We start from the raw sequence: 18622 nt of genomic DNA on the forward strand, positions 1-18622 counted from the left end.
GCCTGGAGAAGCTGGGATTGTTCTTCATAGAGCAGAGAAGGTTGAGAGGAGATTTGATAGAAGCGTTCAAAATCATGAAGAGTTTGATAAAATAAATAAAGAGAAACTGTTCCCATTGGCGGAAGGGTCGAGAACCAGAGGACACAGATTTAAGGTGATTGGCAAAAGAACCAAAGGCAACATGAGGAAAAACTTTTTTACGCAGCGAATAGTTATGATCTGGAATGTACTGCCTTAAAGGGTGGTGGAAGCAGATTGAATCATGGCTTTCAAAAAGGAATTGGATAAATACTTGAAGGGAAAAAATTTGCAAGGCTACAGGGTAAGACCAGGATAATGGGACTAACTGGATTGCTCCTACAAAGAGTTGGCACGGCCCAATGGGCCGAATGGACTCCAAAAATTTGCAAGGCTACAGGGTAAGACCAGGATAATGGGACTAACTGGATTGCTCCTACAAAGAGTTGGCACGGCCCAATGGGCCGAATGGACTCCTTCTGTGCTGTAACCATTCTATTCTAAGCAACGAAAATTAAATAACATTACAAGTATGCTAAAAATGAAATACACTTAAAAAAAAGCTGTTTGCACAGCCCACCCACTCCCTCGTGGACTGAAGTCACACAGCCACAGTGCCTGCGTGGGAAAGGTGACGTCCCGCAGCTGATTGTAACGTGCTGTCACCCACCATGGCTTTTACATGAATGCTGCGCTGACAGACGGAGGGGTCGGATCGGTGCGACTCAGACAGAATTTGGACACTTGACCGCTTCAAAGCAGAGTGGGTACAACTTGACCCAGAGCACGTGCGCGTACGTCAATTCGCGGAACGATGTGATTGACAACTGTTTCCTCGATCTGCGCATGCCACTTCATTGAGCCTCTCAGAACCCACGTGTGTTTGAGAGAGCTGTGGTCGTGCGAGAAGTAGTTGCTTATTTATATAAGTTTTCTTTTTAAAACTAGCAATCTTTTCAAGAAATTCCAAGTTATTTTCAGCTGTCGCGAGTTTAGCTTTGAGGTTTGTGTACGAGTCCAGCTGTTTGCAACTAAGGTACGTTTTTCTTTTCACTCACACTCTTTTCCTGGTTCTTTCAATTTATATCTAGGATACTTTGTTGTTCTCTCGTTTGTCCCTCCCTTTCAGGGCAAGGGAAGGTTTATAATACGTTGTAGGAAAAACATTTTCTCTCCTTTGTGCTTAACGGGCTTTAATCCTAATTGAATTTATGATTTCTTTGTAATCGTATTTTATTCTATTCTCATTAAAATTTAAAACGCCAGCTGTGAATTTTATTTAGTGTTCAGCTGTCTTTGAGAGCTGGTGATATTATGTTTCTGAGGTTATTATTACTAGCAAACCTGTCAGGGGGAACGATTTCGGTTACTAGTTATAAATAGTGGTGCCTGCATCTGCCTTTTTGAAACGAATAATTTTCTCCTTCACTTGTAAGTGATGAAGAAAGCAGGAGAACTGTTTCAGAAGGGACCTGCTGCTTGAGTGCTATTGCACGCTTTAAAAGCTCTTGTCTTCATATAACTGGCAAACTTTTTTTCCCAGGTACGATGGGGGACAGAAAGAATCAGAAGAGTTGTCATTTTTGTCACTGTATAGACAAACGAAATTTAATTTGTGGCACTGTGTTTTTGTAAATAAATATTGGTGCCTCTTTAAAATTACACCCTAATGGTAAAATTAAACTTGATTAATCAGAATTTAGATCACTGTAAATAATGAATATTCACTTTCATTTTCTTACAGAGCCTCCAGTTATTGTAATATTGACCCTTTTGGACAGATTAAGTGCAGTGTCCTGCTTAATTTTGCCTGCATATAAAAATAGTATGATTTTGTGTTTTAAAAATAGTAATTTTGTACCATGAAGATGTGGAAAAGCTCACTCAAAATGCAGTATTTAAATAACCATGACTATATGACAACATTTGTGTTTTTTTTAAAACTGGTTTGTAGTATTGGTGTGATAAGATCAGTATAATCTAGATGGATGGAAAAAGTTGTTTTTGTTTTCAATTCAAATTCAGGTCTGAACCATTGCCCATGTGAGGGAAGCAGAGCTCTGTTTCATTTCAAAATGTGACCTTTTTGTTTTAAATCCTTTCATACTAATTTTTAGCTAATCCAAGTGTTGTAAGTTTAAAATATAATTCTGTGTTGCACACTGAAAGGTACTCTTGTGTGGGTGGGGGGGGGGGAATTAAACAATACACAATAGAGTTGGCAATTACCTTCAAAAAGGAAGGTGGCTTGCCTTTGTTTGTTATTGCCTATGAACAGAACATAATTAGATCAAGGTTGTCTGCCTATTACTGCAGGTTGGTGAAAAGGAATTGCTCAAAATGTTGCTGCCAAGAGAGAAAATTTAAACTTATTGTCCATGATTGCGTTAATCATTAAGAGGGTGTCCTCATGCCAAATGAAAATGTCAAAAGTCTTTGTTTCAGGCCTTATGCAGTAAGAAATACCTTTCTGGACAGCGTTGGAGTTGTTACCCACATTGCCATTCATTAAGGTGAAAGAAATAATTAGTATAATTATTACTGCCCTTTTGAGGGAATTTTTTTTCTTTGAAGAACAGATCCAGTATGTAAGGTCTCCTTTTGATCTGGATTGATAACCCTGTATTTGGCTGGGATATATTCTATAGGCCATCTCTTTAATTCAGTTTCAGTTGTGTAAAAGAACCACATGGAGAAGGCAGCAATGCTGCTGCTCATATGCAAAAACATTGGCTGGAGTTTTCTGCTTGTGTGCCAGCCAGCATGCAATTTTTTTTTTTTCCATTCATTTTAATGGATGGGAAAATCATGGGCTGGGACGCAGAGATGGAACCTTCACCATCATATCAGAAGTTCTGCTGCAAATTGGATTTGTAAGGAAAAAAAAAGTCTGGAGAAATATCTTCAAATTCTTGTGGACTGAGTCAAATCTTTATTTTTATCAATATGTTTGTACTGGTCTCTCACTGTTTTCTCTTTGCATACTTTAAATTAATTTGACCTGTAGTTTAATATGAATTTTATGATCTGACAGCACGTTTTCCACCTATTGAAGAGTCGGGCGGGCACATGGGCATCTCGTGTGACATTCATTGGGAAATATCTCAACAAAAGGGCAGTTGTTAATCCTGAGGTGCATTAAACCTACTAACTCTACTTGTAGGATCATAAGAATCAGGGCATGCAGATCTGCCTATGGAATCTGTCCTGTTGCTGTAAGCATGAGTCAAATGCTGGGTAAAATGTTGAACCAGAACCGTCCTAGTTACCTGTTTTGTTTTCCCGCTCCTCTGCCCAGATCTCTCTCTCATGCAATCCACCTTCTCTACCATGCACCTTGCAACATGTAAGTTCCTCGATTTCACTCTTCAGCTGCACTGGTTCAATCTGTATTGCAGCTGTCCTGGTTTTCAAGTTACACATTGTACTGCATCTTCACCTCATTGTTTGCTTTAACAAATAAAAACCTTTTTTTCTTCATTTCAGGTAGCAAGAACTGGAGGCTCAAGCAACACACGATGCCAGTCAAGTCTGTTTCTTTTTCACTTCTGACCCTGTCTAGTTTCATTCCTGTCCAGATGCCTGTTTGTCAAGTTTTCACTATCCCTTTTGACCTTTCCCTTTCTGACTCTGATCTATCTTTATTGAAGACCTCAGTTTCATTCCCTATACCCCTACCTCAACAAATTCTAAGCTTAACCTGATGTTGAACTCTTCTGATGCTGTCTTTGCAACTGTGCTTTCTTTTGGCCAAGAGATGGCCTCTTTCCCTCCCCCACTCCCCATGAATCTGACCTCGTCTGTCTGCAACCTTCTCAATATCCAGGATCTTTTCCTTTGTCATCTTGCCTTCTCTTGATCTTTCCACTAAGAACTCTTCTAGTCTCTAGTCTTCTCTTGACCATTCCATCTGTTCTCTTTTGTTTTTCCATTTGTCTTACATGCTGTAGTCTTTCTCCTAAAGAACTTGTAGCTGAATTCCACTTCTGACATCAGTGAAGCTGATGACAAAGGGAATGCTATTGTCAGGTGGCTAAAGGACTTCTACTTGTCTGAGACTGAACAGCAATTAGTTGACTCCTCTTCCTGCCTCCATCTAGGCCATGACAACACTATCAAACAGCAAAATACTGTTTCCCAGACTGTTCTGGAGTACCTTTTGCCCATCTCCCTACTGTCAATCTTAGTTAGCCACCTTATGTTCTTATGACACTAAGAATATCAAGACTAGATAAAGGAAAGAGAGGAGGGACTAGTTTAGTGGAATATGTAAGCTGGAACAATGGTTCTGCGAGCACGGTCCTTAAGTTGGCTAACTAAGATTAGTGGTAGGGAGATGGTGGAGTCAGGAGATGTGCCACTTCGTCACAGAATACCCAGCATCTGACCTGCCTTAATGGCCACAGAATTTGTGGTTGGTCTAGTTGAGTTTCTGGTGAATGGTGACCTCCTGGATGATGATGGTGGGGGATTCAGCGATGGCCATGCCATTGAATGTCAAAGGAGACTCGGTCGCCTTTTTTTCCCACCATGGACATTCTACATGATGTCCTGCTTCTTCCTTGAACAATGGTCCTACCAGTTCGCATTGACCACCATCTGCTTCTTCCTTGAACAATGGTTCTGTCAGTTTCCTATCCTCCTCCACTTAGTGAGAACAAGTTCAGCCATCAACAACTTTTTCAACCCTACTCTTGGTACCAGAGTTTTTGAATCATATTCCTACCAAATGGACATCGAGCTGTGTTTTAATCTTGGCACTTTCCCATTTAATCATAGGATGCAATCCTTGTTTGTTCATCTTTTCTCATATAATTGTTCGGTGTCCAAACACCCCTTTCATATGATAAATCAATTCACGTGTGTGTCATCCAATATATTATGCTGTATTTACTGCCCACTGTGTGATCTCCCCCCACATTAGGGAGACAAAAGGCAAATTAGGTGACCACTTTGCTGAGCACTAATGTCCTTGTTTGTGTGAGTGTGATCCTGATCTCCCTCTGACTTGCTACTTCAACTCCCCATCCCATTCTCACTCAGATGCAAGGTTCTTCCTTCTGTGCACTCTCATTTCCTTAGCAGCAAAATGATTCTGGGGGTTACAGAGTGGGTTAATTGGCCATTGTGGGAATGGACCTTTTATCAGAATACAGTTCTGGCAGGGTCTGCATCAGGGGTGCTGGTCTTTTTCTTTTCCCCCTTTGGTGCTACTGCCTGCTGTGTGTGTTCCAGCACTTTGCTTTTATTTTAAGTTTCCACATTTTCTCATTTAGATATTTTAGTGCTTTTTTTATTATTTCGAATGTCTTTTCATTGCCTCACTGAGAGGATCTTCATATATCCTCACCAATTTTCAATAAAACCTGTTTGGGCATTGCACAGTTATCTCTTCTCCATCCCTGCCACAACCCCACCAATTTCATTAAGTAACTCACTTATTTTTCATTTCTGATGAAGGATCCACGTTTGAAATGTTAACCTGTCTTTTCTTACAGAAGCTGATGGACCTGCTGTGTAGTTCCAGCATTTTCTGCTTTCTTTCGCTGTGAATTTTCTTTCCTGATGGAGATAATTGGCACTGTTTAGCCAAACTCATCATTCTTTGTTAAAACAACTAAATCCCATTCTTAATGTATGAGCCTAGATGGGGAATGTTGGCAGGCTCTTTGACAGTGGGGAGCATCACACCTGAGCCTGATTTTGTCCCTGTCCTTGCCCAGGCACCTGTGACAGTGCAGCACTCTCAGTACTGCACTGAAGTGTCAGCCTAGATTTTTATGCTCAAGACTCTGGAGTGGGGCTTGAACCCACAACCTTCTGACTCAGAGGTGAGAGTGCAGATCACTGAACCAAAGCTGACACCAAAAGCACATCTGGGCCCCGATATTAGTGGGGAGGCGGGGTGGCAGTGGGGGTGCGATTGGGCGCATGGGTAACCCGCCCAATATAATCTGTCCATTCCCCATGCGATCGCAGGTAAATTGGAGCCACTTAACGTGGTTTCTGGGTTTACCGTCTGAAAGCTGTGCAGCGGGCTGTCATCCAATGGCTGCTCCTGGAGCAAACACCCACACACCACAATAGGAGCAGCCTTCCCCTGTACTGCTCCAGATTTAGTGATGCCTCACTCCAGGTGTTACTGGATAGGAGGAGGAGGAGGGGGGAGAGAGGAGGAGGGACGACTACGACGACGGCGACGACGACCCAGTGCAGGCAGCGCGGCAATGACCGTACTAGGACAGCCACAGTGGGTACACGTACGCATGCACCCGGATGCCGTCATCCTGTCACCGCCCCCCCACCCCCCAACGCATTCTGCACTGCCAACACTACTCTATCACACCCACTCAAAGCTCATCCTCAACTTACCGGCACTGCCTCACTTTCCCATCACTCACCCCATCACTGCCACTCAACCCAATCCTCATACAATGAGCTCAGTCGCATACTCACCCGCTGATGCATCTTTTGCATGGTCAGCCTCACCCAAACCAATGCATTCATCGGTTGGCCACGTCACCATCACTCACTCACGCGTCTGTGCTTTCTCCCCTTATAGGAGAAGATAGACCAGAATGCACAGGAGAGGGCGAGGACTGGAGGGGGGCAGCAACAAATCGTCACAGACGCGGAGCAGGAGGCGCTGGAGCTGAGCCGCACCCTCTAGTTCCTGTCCAGGGATGTTTTTTTTATTCGTTCATGGGATGTGGGTGTCGCTAGCGAGGCCAGCGTTTATTGCCTATCCCTAATTGCCCTTGAGAAGGTGGTGGTGAGCCGCCTTCTTGAACCGCTGCAGTCCGTGTGTTGAAGGTTCTCCCACAGTGCTGTTAGGAAGGGAGTTCCAGGATTTTGATCCAGCGACGATGAAGGAATGGCGATATATTTCCAAGTCGGCATGGTGTGTGACTTGGAGGGGAACATGCAGGTGGTGGTGTTCCCATGTGCCTGCTGCCCTTGTCCTTCTAGGTGGTAGAGGTCACGGTTTTGGGGGGTGCTGTCAAAGAAGCCTTGGTGAGTTGCTGCAGTGCATCCTGTGGATGGTACACACTGCAGCCGCAGTGTGCCGGTGGTGAAGGGAGTGAATGTTTAGGGTGGTGGATGGGTTGCCAGTCAAGCGGGCTGCTTTGTCCTGGATGGTGTCGAGCTTCTTGAGTGTTGTTGGAGCTGCACTCATCCAGGCAAGTGGAGAGTATTCCATCGCACTCCTGACTTGTGTCTTGTAGATGGTGGAAAGGCTTTGGGGAGTCAGGAGGTGAGTCACTTGCTGCAGAATACCCAGCCTCTGACCTGCTCTTGTGGCCACAGTATTTATGTGGCTGGTCCAGTTAAGTTTCTGGTCAATGGTGACACCCAGGATGTTGATTGTGGGGGTTTCGACGATGGTAATGCCATTGAATGTCAAGGGGAGGTGGTTAGACTCTCTCTTGTTGGAGATGGTTATTGCCTGGCACTTGTCTGGCGCGAATGTTACTTGCCACTTATCAGCCCAATCCTGGATGTTGTCCAGGTCTTGCTGCATGTGGACACAGACTGCTTCATCATTTGAGAGGTTGCGAATGGAACTGAACACTGTCCAATCATCAGCGAACATTCCCATTTCTGACCTTATGATGGAGGGAAGGTCATTGATGAAGCAGCTGAAGATGGTTGGGCCTGGGACACTGCCCTGAGGAGCTCCTGCAGCAATGTCCTGGGGCTGAGATGACTGGCCTCCGACAACCACTACCATCTTCCTTTGTGCTAAGTGTGACTCCAGCCACTGGAGAGTTTTCCCCTTGATTCCCATTGACTTCAATTTTACTAGGGCTCCTTGGTGCCACACTCAGTCAAATGCTGCCTTGATGTCAAGGGCAGTCACTCTCACCTCACCTGTGGAATTCAGCTCTTTTGTCCAGACTGGAACCTGACAAATGTCTGGTGACAGAACTTTAACATTCAGCACACACAATATGAATGGACGTTAACATGTCTTGCCATCTTCAGCACATCAACATCTGTTATCATGCTTAATATAGCCGCCTGTTCTCTTACAGGGCCTTCAGCGACCACTGTGATGACAGAGAGCGATTCCTCAGAGGACCTGCCGACCTCTGAGGGTGCACCGTCACACCTGAGCGAGCCATCCACCAGCGCAGGTACGCACACATTGGTGGGTCCCCGTCCGCAGTTATTTGGGGTCGCACATGGTGAGTTACCACACGTGAGAACGAGCAGACACTGGTGGCAGGGGCAGCTGTGGAGAGTACGCGTCGGTGGGAGCACTCCTCTCCAGGCTCTGCTCAGCTGGACACAGATGCTGAATCCTGGTGGCCATCCTTTAAAAGGAGAATAATCGAGGGGCAGCAGCACATTTGCGAGGTGCTGGAACAGGTGCCACACGCACTCTCCACAATCGCGCAGAGGATGGAGGACTCCAACTCCTGCATGAGTGTAATGATGGCACAGGTACAGGAGGGAATCTCTGAGATACTGTCGCAGGGATATGAGGGTATCTCTGAGATAGTGTCGCGGGTAAGTGCGGTAATATCTGTGATGGAGGGAAGGCTAGCCTCCATGGAGCTTCAAACATGGCTCACCATTGAGTCCATTGAGGCCCTGACAACGGCCCTTTGGACTCAGGGTGAACAACATTCTGCCGCGTTAAACAGGCAGGCAGGTACACTAGCACTGGCCTTACAAGGCTTCACACATGTCCTCCAAACTGTAGTCCAGCAGAGTGGTAGGAGTGGCGTGAGCCTGGCCCAGAGGAGCGATGATGGTGAAAGGGGACATGGAAGTGGGGACGACACTCAAAGCGCCCCCACGACTCACCCGTTGCCCCCCTCTCAACCAGTACCCACAATGTTGCCTCTACTCCAGGTGGCCGAGTCTGTCCCTGTACAGGTGGAGCAGTCTTTGGAGGGGCCCTCACGGGCACTGAAACCCAGAGGGCGTAGGCCTAAAGCATCTAATTGGTCAGGGCATGAACAAGAGCAACCTGCCACTACCTCTGCCGCTGCCGCAGCCACAGGGGATGCATCACGTAGAAGTAGTCTGAAGCGAAAGGCAAAGGTTTTGTAAGTACAAAGGGGATGCACAAGGGTGTTTGACGGTTGGTCATGTATTTTATTTATATTTGCTTTTTGTTAAATGCACATTAAATATTATTCCTGTCACCACTACTGCCACGTCTTGGCCGTTCTTAATGGCTTCTGTAATAAGGCCCTTTCATGAGGTTCACCATGAATGCCCACACTTGATGCCACCCATTGGGTCCCTCTACAGTGGGTCTATGTGTAGTTGCAGGACTGTTTTGTGCAGGGCGGGGGCTGGTTTGGCCGCTGCTCTATCCAGGTGGTCTGAGGACTGGACTCTTCACATTGTCTGATGTTAGGAGAACTGTTCACATATCAGTGACTCCCTGGCCTTACGAGTAGCCAGGTGAGCCGCTGTTCTGCCCGTGGGTTGCTCCTCCTCAATGTGGGTGGCAGATGTGGATGGGGCCTAATCGAGCGGCACCCCTCTCTGTTGTGCCCTGTTGTGCAGGGAATGATCAAGGCACCTGAAGCGCATCTTGAGCAGCCCTATAACATGCTCAATTGTAGACCTGGTAGCGATGTGGCTGCCGTTATATCGAAGCTGTTGCTCGGTGGTGGGGTTCCTCAGAGGCGTCATGAGCCACGTGTGCAGGGGGTATCCCTTGTCCCCGAGGAGCCAACCCTTGTGGGTGTTGGGTGTGTGGAAGAGGGGCGGGATGTTGGACTCCCGGAGGGTGAAGGAATCGTGGCAGCTGCCAGGGTATCTGGCGCACACGTGAAGGAATCTTTTGCGGTGGTCACAAATGAGCTGAGTGTTGATGGAGTGATAGCCCTTCCTGTTAATGAATAGTCCTGGCTCGTGTGGAGGTGCTCGTATTACTATATGGGTACAATCAATTACACCCTGCACCCGTGGGAAGCCAATGTGGAATCCCACTGCCCTCTCCGTCTGGCTGAGGTCGTCCATGGGGAAGTTGACATAGTGCGAGGCCCTGCGAAACAAGCCGTTGGTGAGCTACCTTATGCACTTGTGTGCAGACGGCTGAGAGACCCCGACGATGTCCCCGGTGGCACCCTGGAATGATCCGGAGGCGAAGAAGTTGAGAGCAGTGATGACTTTGACAGCAACAGATAAGGAGATGCTGCTCGGCCTAGCCGGGAGCAGCTCGGCATAAAGGAGGCTGCAGATGTCTGCGACTACCTGGCGACTGACTCTGAGCCTCCATATGCACTGCTCCTCAGAGAGGTCCAGGGAGCTGAGCCTTGGTCTGTAGACCCTGTTGTGAGGGTAGTGCCTCCTGCGACGCCGCTGTCTCTGTTGTTGCCCTCTGTGCTCTTGTGCAGGTGCCTGTGGCACAGCACTGTGTTGTGGAGCTCCACGTGGCAGAGGTGGACGGCGTGCCTGGCGAGGCTGGTGATGTTGCTCGTCCTTGGATGAAGTGGTGAATGCAGCCATAGCGCCCCCGCCCCCCACCCCCCATCCTGAAGAAGAGAGTTTGAGGGGGTCTGCAAAGTAGATAAATATGTTTGCACAGCAGAGCTTTGGGTGGAAAGTAAGAATTTTGAGTAAAAACACAAAGGTCTTGCAGCCAAAACTTTGTCTGAAGTGACAGAGTGCCCTGCTGCAATAAATAACGTTTTCTCCCCACCTGTCAAATAAGCATTTGCATCTCTCACTGGCTGCTGGCTGAAACACGTCTGTTGCAACAGGGAATGTTTCCCACAACGCACCCCTTCCAAAATGCCTAGTGAATCAAATATTTCAAGTACCTCAACTATCGGAGAAACTATGCAAATTATCATCCCACTGGCTTTAATTGCTGGTGGGACTCCCACATTCGGGAGACGCAAGCGCACCTGGACGAGTCACTGGGGAACCCGGAAGTCAGCGGGTTGGAGCTGGGCTCCGAACCCACTCGGCATTTTAGTGATTTTTGGAGCCCACCTGCCACGCACCCGCTCTGTCATCCGAAAATTGGCCCCCTGATGTCTAAACTTAATTTTTCCAGTCCATTACACCCATTATCTATTACTTCTAATAAACCAATTAAGGAATAATGTAATTAGAACTCTGACTTTGTTATTTTATGCAGGTGCATCTATGGTTTGTTCCTTCTGGCAATGGAATGCTTAAGCATGGATATAATATTGGTTGTAGTGTAGTGATATTTGCAAAAAGCTGTAGCAGAAACAGCAGGTATAAGAATTTTGTTGAGTCTTTAAAATTGTTGCAGAGCCTGTCTGTGAAGGTGAGTGGACACTGAATGTATCAACTGGTCTTGCAGCCACTTTGTGGCCTGGATTAGAGGCGAATACTGGGATCAGGTGCGGAGGGGTTGTGTGGGAGTTGGTCTAATGTACAAGTGAGAGAAACTGCACTGTTGGCAGAGGCTGGGAAGAAGTAGTGGGACTGGGGTTGGCTACTCATGGATAGACGAGAAGAGGCAAGGGAAGTTGTGGATAGAGACCAAAGTTTGGGAAGGGATGTCTAGTCTGGTTAACGTTCTGGGGAGTGGTCGCCCAGGCAACTGACTAGATAGCTTGATAGTTCGACTACGTTTACCCTGCCGGAATTGAACTACTGATCAAGAGCACTGTATCTTGGAGTATAAAGTTTATTGCACACATACTGTACTAGGGCGCCATCACTGCCACCTCTCCAGTCTTGGTTTCTCTGGCACGCTTTTCATCCAGAAACCACAGTCAACATTGTGATTCTCAAATATTGTATCATTGTTAGCGAACAATTTAATCCCCAAAAGTTGGAAGGAGAGTGGGCTGGGAGAAGCTCCTGTGTTTAAACTATCTGAATTATTTGATTATTTTTTTAAATCTAAATTTTAATTGTCCAAAGACAACAGTACAACAAACAGTTTAAACTGGGCTGCACTTTTTTATTGACTTTTTGTTTGACTGTGTTATATCATCGGCCATCTCAGTTACACAGGCATCAAATTACTTTATTTCATCCTTCAGCCCATTCGCTGCATTCCTTTCTAACAGAAAAAAGTATTAGTGCCTCTCCAAAGAATGCAGTTAAGCAGAATACATGTACCTCTTTCCCCTCGTGTAGACTCGGCTCCACCCTTATTCTTTGTGGAATGCGCTTATTTCTGTTTATGTTCGCTCACTTATTAAAAGAAGGTGAAGTTGCAGCATTGGTTGTTATGTTGGCCATGATTTAAACCTAGTTTCATTGTGTACATCTGACAGTTCTCGGGTTTTTCATTGATCTAAACATGGTGCTTGGCTCTTTGGGAGATTTTAGTTCTGTTGATTTCAGTTTAGTGTTGAATTTACCACTGTCCACCCAAGCACCTATCATATACCTACAAGAAGATGAGAAGAAGAAACAAAACGGAAATAGAAAGGCACTGAAAAGATCAAAAAGCAGCTTATTGGGATCTATTAGACACCTGAATTTAAGCGGTTGCTGAGAAAGGGATAGGCGATTTAGGGTGGGGGTTGAGGACATGGTTGAAAAGAAGAGTTTTGAAAGCCGAGAGGGTGGCGGCCAAGCAGAAAGGTCCAGTGAGGGAATTGGAAGACAAAGTCTAGCCATTGACAAAGTGGGCATGCACTGGTGGAGTGCAGATAGCAAAGCGCAAGGAGTAATCAGATGTCAGAGGCGTGTGGGTATGTAAGACTGGAGAAGATTAGAATCATAGAAAGGTTACAGCATGGAAGGAGGCCATTAGGCCCATCAAGTCCATGCCGGCTCTATGCAAGAGCAATCCAGCTAGTCCCACTTCCTCGCCCTATCCACGTAGCCCTGCAAATTTTTTCCTTTCAAGTACTTATCCATTTCTCTTTTGAAAGCCACGATTGAATCTGCTTCCACCACCCTCCCTGGCAGTGCATTCCAGATCTTAACCACTCGCTGCATAAAAAAAGTTTTTTCTCATGTTACCTTTTGGTTCTCATAGAAATCTATGTCCTCTGGTTCTTGACCCTTCTGCCAATGGGAACAGTTTCTCACCATATATTCTGTCCAGACCCTTCATGATTTTAAATACCTCCATCAAATCTCCTCTCCATCTTCTCTGTTTCAAGGAGAACAACCCCAGCTTCTCCAGTCTATCCGCGTAACTGAAGTGTTTCATCCCTGGAGTCATTCCAGTAAATCTTTTCTGCACCCTCTCTAAGGCCTTCACATCTTGCCTGATGCGGTGCCCAGAGCTGGACACAATACTCCAGTTGTGGTTGAACCAGTGTTTTATGAAGGTTCATTATGACTTTCTTGTTTTTGTACTCTATGCCTCCTATATATAAAGCCCAGGATCCTGTATGCTTTTTTAACTGCTTTCTCAACCTGCCCTGCCACCTTCAATGATTTGTGCACGTATACCTCCAGATCTCTCTGTCCTGTGCCCCTTATGGAATTGTGCCCTCTAGTTTATTTTGCCTCTCCTTGTTCCTACCAAAATGTATCACTTTGCATTTTTCTGCATTAAATTTCATCTGCAAAGTGTCTGCCCAATTCACCAGCCTGTCTCCTCTTGAAGTCTATCACTATCCTCTTCACTGTTGAATACACTCCCAAGTTTTGTCATCTGCAAATTTGGACATTGTGCCCTGTATACCCAAGTCCAAGTCATTAATATATATCAAGAAAAGCAGTGGTCCTAGTACCGACCCCTGGGGAACACCACTGTACAACTCCTTCCAGTCCGAAAAACAACGGTTCACCATTACTCTCTGCTTCATGTTATTTAGGCAATTTTGTATCCATGCTGTTACTGCCCCCTTTATTCCATGGGCTTCAATCTTGATGACAAGCCTGTAATGCAACACTTTATCAAATGCCTTTTGAAAGTCCAAACACCCCACATCAACCACATTACCCTCATCAACCCTCTCTGTTACCTCATCAAAAAACTCTAGCAAGTTAGTTAAACACGACTTGCCTGTGCTGGCTTTCCCTAATCAATCCACGCTTGTCCAAGTGACTGTTAATTCTGTCCCGGATAATCGTTTCCAAAAGTTTCCCCACCACCGAGGTTAAACTGATTGGCCTGTAGTTGCTGGGTTTATCCTTGCACCCTTTTTTGAACAAGGGTGTAACATTTGCAATTCTCCAGTCCTCTGGCACCACCCTTGTATCTAAGGATGTTTGGAAGATTATGGCCAGTACCTCCGCAATTTCCACCCTTACTTCCCTTAGCAACCGAGGATGCATCCGATCGCAGGTGACTTATCTACTTTAAGTACAGCTCGCCTTTCTAGTACCTCCCCTTTATTAATTTTTAGCCCATCCAGTATCTCAACTACATCTTCCTTTGCTGAGATTCTGGCAGCATCTTCTTCCTTGATAAAGACATATGCAAAGTACTCATTTAGTACCTCGGTCATGCCCTCTGCCTCCATGAGTAGATCTCCTTTTTCGTCCCTGATGGGCCGGGCCCCACCCCACCCTTACTACCCGTTTACTGTTTATATGCCTATGCTTTTGGGTTCCCTTTTATGTTTGCCACCAGTCTATTCTCGTACTCTCTCTTTGTCCCTCTTATTTCCTTTTTCACTTCCCCTCTGAACTTTCTATATTCAGCCTGATTCTCACTTGTGTTATCAACCTGACGTCTGTCAAACACCTTTTTTTTCCCTGCTTCATCTTACTCTATCTCTTTTGTCATCCAGGGAGCTCTGGCTTTTGTTGCCCTACCTTTCTCCCTCGTGGGAATGTACCTAGACTGAACCTGAACTATCTCCTCTTTAAAGGCTGCCCATTGTTTAATTACAGTTTTGCCTGTCAATCTTTGATTCCAATTTAGCCGGGCCAGATCTGTTCTCACCCACTGAAATTGGCCCTCCTCCAATTGAGTATTTTTAGTGTGTAGAACTTTGTGTAAGTGAGGATACCAGACTGTGGTATAATTTTATGGCTATCGTTTGTGGAGGAAAGAAAAAGAAAGAAATAGCGCCTTGGGATTTTTTACGTCCACACCACACCACTTGAGGAAGGAGGAAGCCTCCGAAAGCTTGTGGAATTTAAAATAAATTTGTTGGACTATAACTTGGTGTTGTAAAATTACTTATTTCTTATGTTGAAGGAGTCCTGGCCAGATTCACGTAGGTACTAGCAAAAGCCGTAGAGGGTGGCTCATTTTTGCCCATAAGGTGCTGGACGTTATGCCTATTGGAAAATGGGATGAGCAAATATTTAATTAAAAAAAAAATCTTGAGAGATGCAAATGGGGAAGGGTGAGGAAACATGACTGATGTGGTGGAATTTTCAAAATAATCTTTTCAGGGAATTTGGTGCTTTTTGTGATTGGTTGGTTGTTTATTGGTAACTTTTTTATCAGTGCTTTTAAGTGAATACATTTTTTTGAAGACTTGCTTGAGGTGTAGACAAGTCAGTAGTGTTTAGGCCCCCAGAAGCATTAGAGTTTTTGTGACCTCATGAATGATCTGAGACTGAGACCCACACTTCTTTGCATTAAAACTTTGTGCTATGCTAAGAGCTCTAATCTTTAAATACCGCTGTCATTGGTGAAACTTTTCTCGCCTCTTCATCGTTTCTCACGTGTTAGCGGGTGAATTGACTTTGTGACGCTTCCCTGTATTTCCACCGTTGGTGAGTTTCTGACATGTCTTTCTGACATGCCTGTCTGTTCTTAGTCTCAGAAAAATGTTATCTTCATTGGTGGATTTGGGTAACTTGGATGAGCAGAAGGCAAGGGGGAATCTGGGCATGTGACTTTTGGCCATGATTCATTGATTTGTATTTTTAACTGTATCAATAGTAAAGCAGCTTAATGTTGTCCCAAACACTTCATTTAGTCGGTTTATCGCACAATATTCTAGTTAATGGATAAGCCGTTACTGAGTAAAGTAATGGTAACTAAGTATTAGGCTGGAGGAATGCCTATTGCTTTAATCAGAAACAGTCAGCTTGGGTATAGAAGGGCAAAGTTGTCTGAGGTTTTTAAAAAAAAAGTAAAACTGTCTTTGACAAGATTCCACATGAGATACCGTTAAAATGTAAAATCCAAAGGAATCCATTTTAGAACATGGGACTGGATATGAAATTAGATTTAAAAAGCAGAAAAAGCGAATACTTGTGAGAATTGTAGTGAGATTACAGGGAGGTGTTGAGTGGAGTACCACAGAAATGTGTGCTTGTCAATAGAAATGATCTGGATGAGAAGATAATACAAGTCACTGCACTTCAAAGGTAATCTATTGGCTGTAAAGCACTTTGGGATGTTCTAAGGCACTATATAAATGCAAGATTGTTCTTTCTTGCTAATGCATAATGGAAGAAAAAAACAAGGAACAATGGGGTAGAAATTAACCTGAACCTACTTTTGCCTGTTGTGCCTCCACAGGCAGCTTGCCCTTCAGGAAGATTGAATTTTGGGCCGCTTGGTAAGTCGCGGGGGGGGGGGGGGGGTGGAAAACAGCAGGGGGAGGGGACAGTAGGAGGAGGTGGGGGAGGAGGGACACGGCAGGATGGGGGCCGATCGCGGCTGTCAGCGGCACTGTGGAGCCAAGAAGAAACCTCCTCCTCTTGGCTCCACATTAAAATTTAAAAAGTTTTTATTTACCTTTTTGGTTGTGGTCACTTGCTTCATCACTCTAACATCCATGACTTGCTCAACAGGGAGGGACAAGAAGGTGGATGGATTGTAGGGGACAAGGTGTACCACTGAGGCCGTGGTTGATTACACCCTTTCGCGACGCCGCAGCACGGGAAAGGTACAACCGTGCTCACGTGTCCTAGTGGCGGAGAGGACAATCAGGATGCTTAAATCACGCTTCAGTACCTGGACACGTTGGGGGGGTGTTTTACAGTATTCACCTAGCAAAGTGGCTAGGATTGTAATGGTCTGCTGCGCACTGCACAGTTTTGCCCTGCAGGAAGGGCTGACCCTTAACTTGGCAGACGAGATGCCAGTGGATTTGGAGGATCCCGACCCAGATGTTCCTGGACTCATGGGTGACCGTCTTTCCCCTCCCACCCCCAACGAAGGAGCAGCAGACAGAGCGGCCAGGGAGTAGCTGGTGGCTCAGGTGTTCGGACGATGATAACCACTGCGGCCCTCACCCCCCTCTGAAGTTCCACCAGCAGAATGGAGGTGGACTAGGAAGTCCTTTTGTCCCCATGGTGGCGTGAACATAAGGAAGGTCAGGCAAGATTGAAATGTTCACAATTTACATTAACAATTTGGATTTGGGAATCGGAAGTACAATTTCAAAATTTGCAGACCCCTGGGGGTGTAGTTAATACAAAGGAAAAAAGCATCAAAATGGAAGAGGACATTAAGAAACTTGCAGAATGGGCGTGTAATTGGCAAATGAATTTCAATATCGATAAGTGTGAGGTGATGCATTTTGGTTGAAGAATAAGGAGGCCACATACTGCTTGGATAATAAGAGTCTAAACGAGATGGAGGAGCAAAGGGATCTAGGGGTACAGATACATTAATCACTAGAAGTAGCGACGCAGGCTAATAAGGCCATTAAAAAAGGCTAATCGAGCACTAGGGTTCATTTCTGGAGGGATCGAATGGAAAGCAAAGAAGTCATGTTAAACTTGTATAGAACCTTGATTAGACCACATTTGGAGTATTGTGCACAGTCCTGGTCTCTATTATAGAAGGTGCAAAAAAATTCACAAGAATGATACCAAAACTGAGAATTGAGGAGATAATCCAGGCTGACATTTCAGTGCAGTACTGAGGGAGTGCTGCACTGTCGAAGGTGCCGTCTTTCGGATGAGACATTAAATCAAGATCCCGTCTGCCCCTAAGCTGGATGTAAACGATCCCATGGCATTATTTCGAAGAAGAGCAGGGGAGTTCTCCCCGGTATCCTGGCCAATATTTATCCCTCAACCAACATCATTAAGAACAGATTATTAGGTCATTTATCTCATTGCTGTTTGCGGGAGCTTGCTGTGCACATATTGGCTGCTGCGTTTCTTAAATTACAACAGTGACTACACTTCAAAAAGTACTTCATTAGCTGTAAAATGCTTTGGGACGTCTTGATGTTGTGAAACGTGCTATATAAATGCAAATTCTTTTCTTTCTATATAAACCACAACTGATTTCTGCTTCAGAGAACTTTGGAGTTGAACAGTACTTGACTAAATGCAGCTTTGGAATTGAATTGTCATTTTGGACAGTCACGGGCTGTTGATCTAAAGTGGCAAATAATGTTAAAGTCATCCATGCCCTCTTAAAACAAAAGATTTAATAAGGAAATAGAGCATCTGGTATGTGTACAGTCTTCATTTATTATGACATTGGATGCCAAAATTAGCAAAATGTTCCATTCCACTTTCCTGGCATCCCTCGCTGTGACAACCACAAAAAAAACCAACATTACAAAATGTTCTTGGTGAGTGTTTGCTTAAGAATGTATCATTTTATATGTGAAATGTGGTGTGTAGTTTTACTGTTACTGCAGCTAAGTAGATGTGTCTTTCTTGGCTGCAGTAGCTGTGCAACAGGGAATGGCAGTGCAATCACTGATGTCTATCACCAAGTGGCTTAGTGCCTATTGAAGTGGGGACTCACAACTCTTAAGGCTTTTGGCAAGTTTAAAAAAAAATCTTGTGGTAGAATACATGATGG

The 18622-nt window shown here is 45.1% G+C and overlaps 1 protein-coding gene across 3 annotated transcripts in view; it reads left to right on the forward strand.

Annotated features, from left to right (window-relative positions):
* The first annotated feature begins 871 nt into the window (after positions 1 to 871).
* LOC137322076 (long-chain-fatty-acid--CoA ligase ACSBG2-like) overlaps positions 872 to 18622 on the forward strand; it is an 88139-nt gene continuing 70388 nt past the window's right edge. For 2 of the 3 annotated variants that reach the window (XM_067985144.1, XM_067985152.1), the window contains exon 1: positions 872 to 1054. The gene's annotated coding sequence lies outside the window, so the exon portion shown is untranslated. The remainder of the gene's footprint in view (positions 1055 to 18622) is intronic. The other variant, XM_067985161.1, reaches the window with a different exon arrangement.

Source organism: Heptranchias perlo, chromosome 1 (assembly GCF_035084215.1).
Source record: "Heptranchias perlo isolate sHepPer1 chromosome 1, sHepPer1.hap1, whole genome shotgun sequence".
Taxonomy (NCBI): domain Eukaryota; kingdom Metazoa; phylum Chordata; class Chondrichthyes; order Hexanchiformes; family Hexanchidae; genus Heptranchias; species Heptranchias perlo.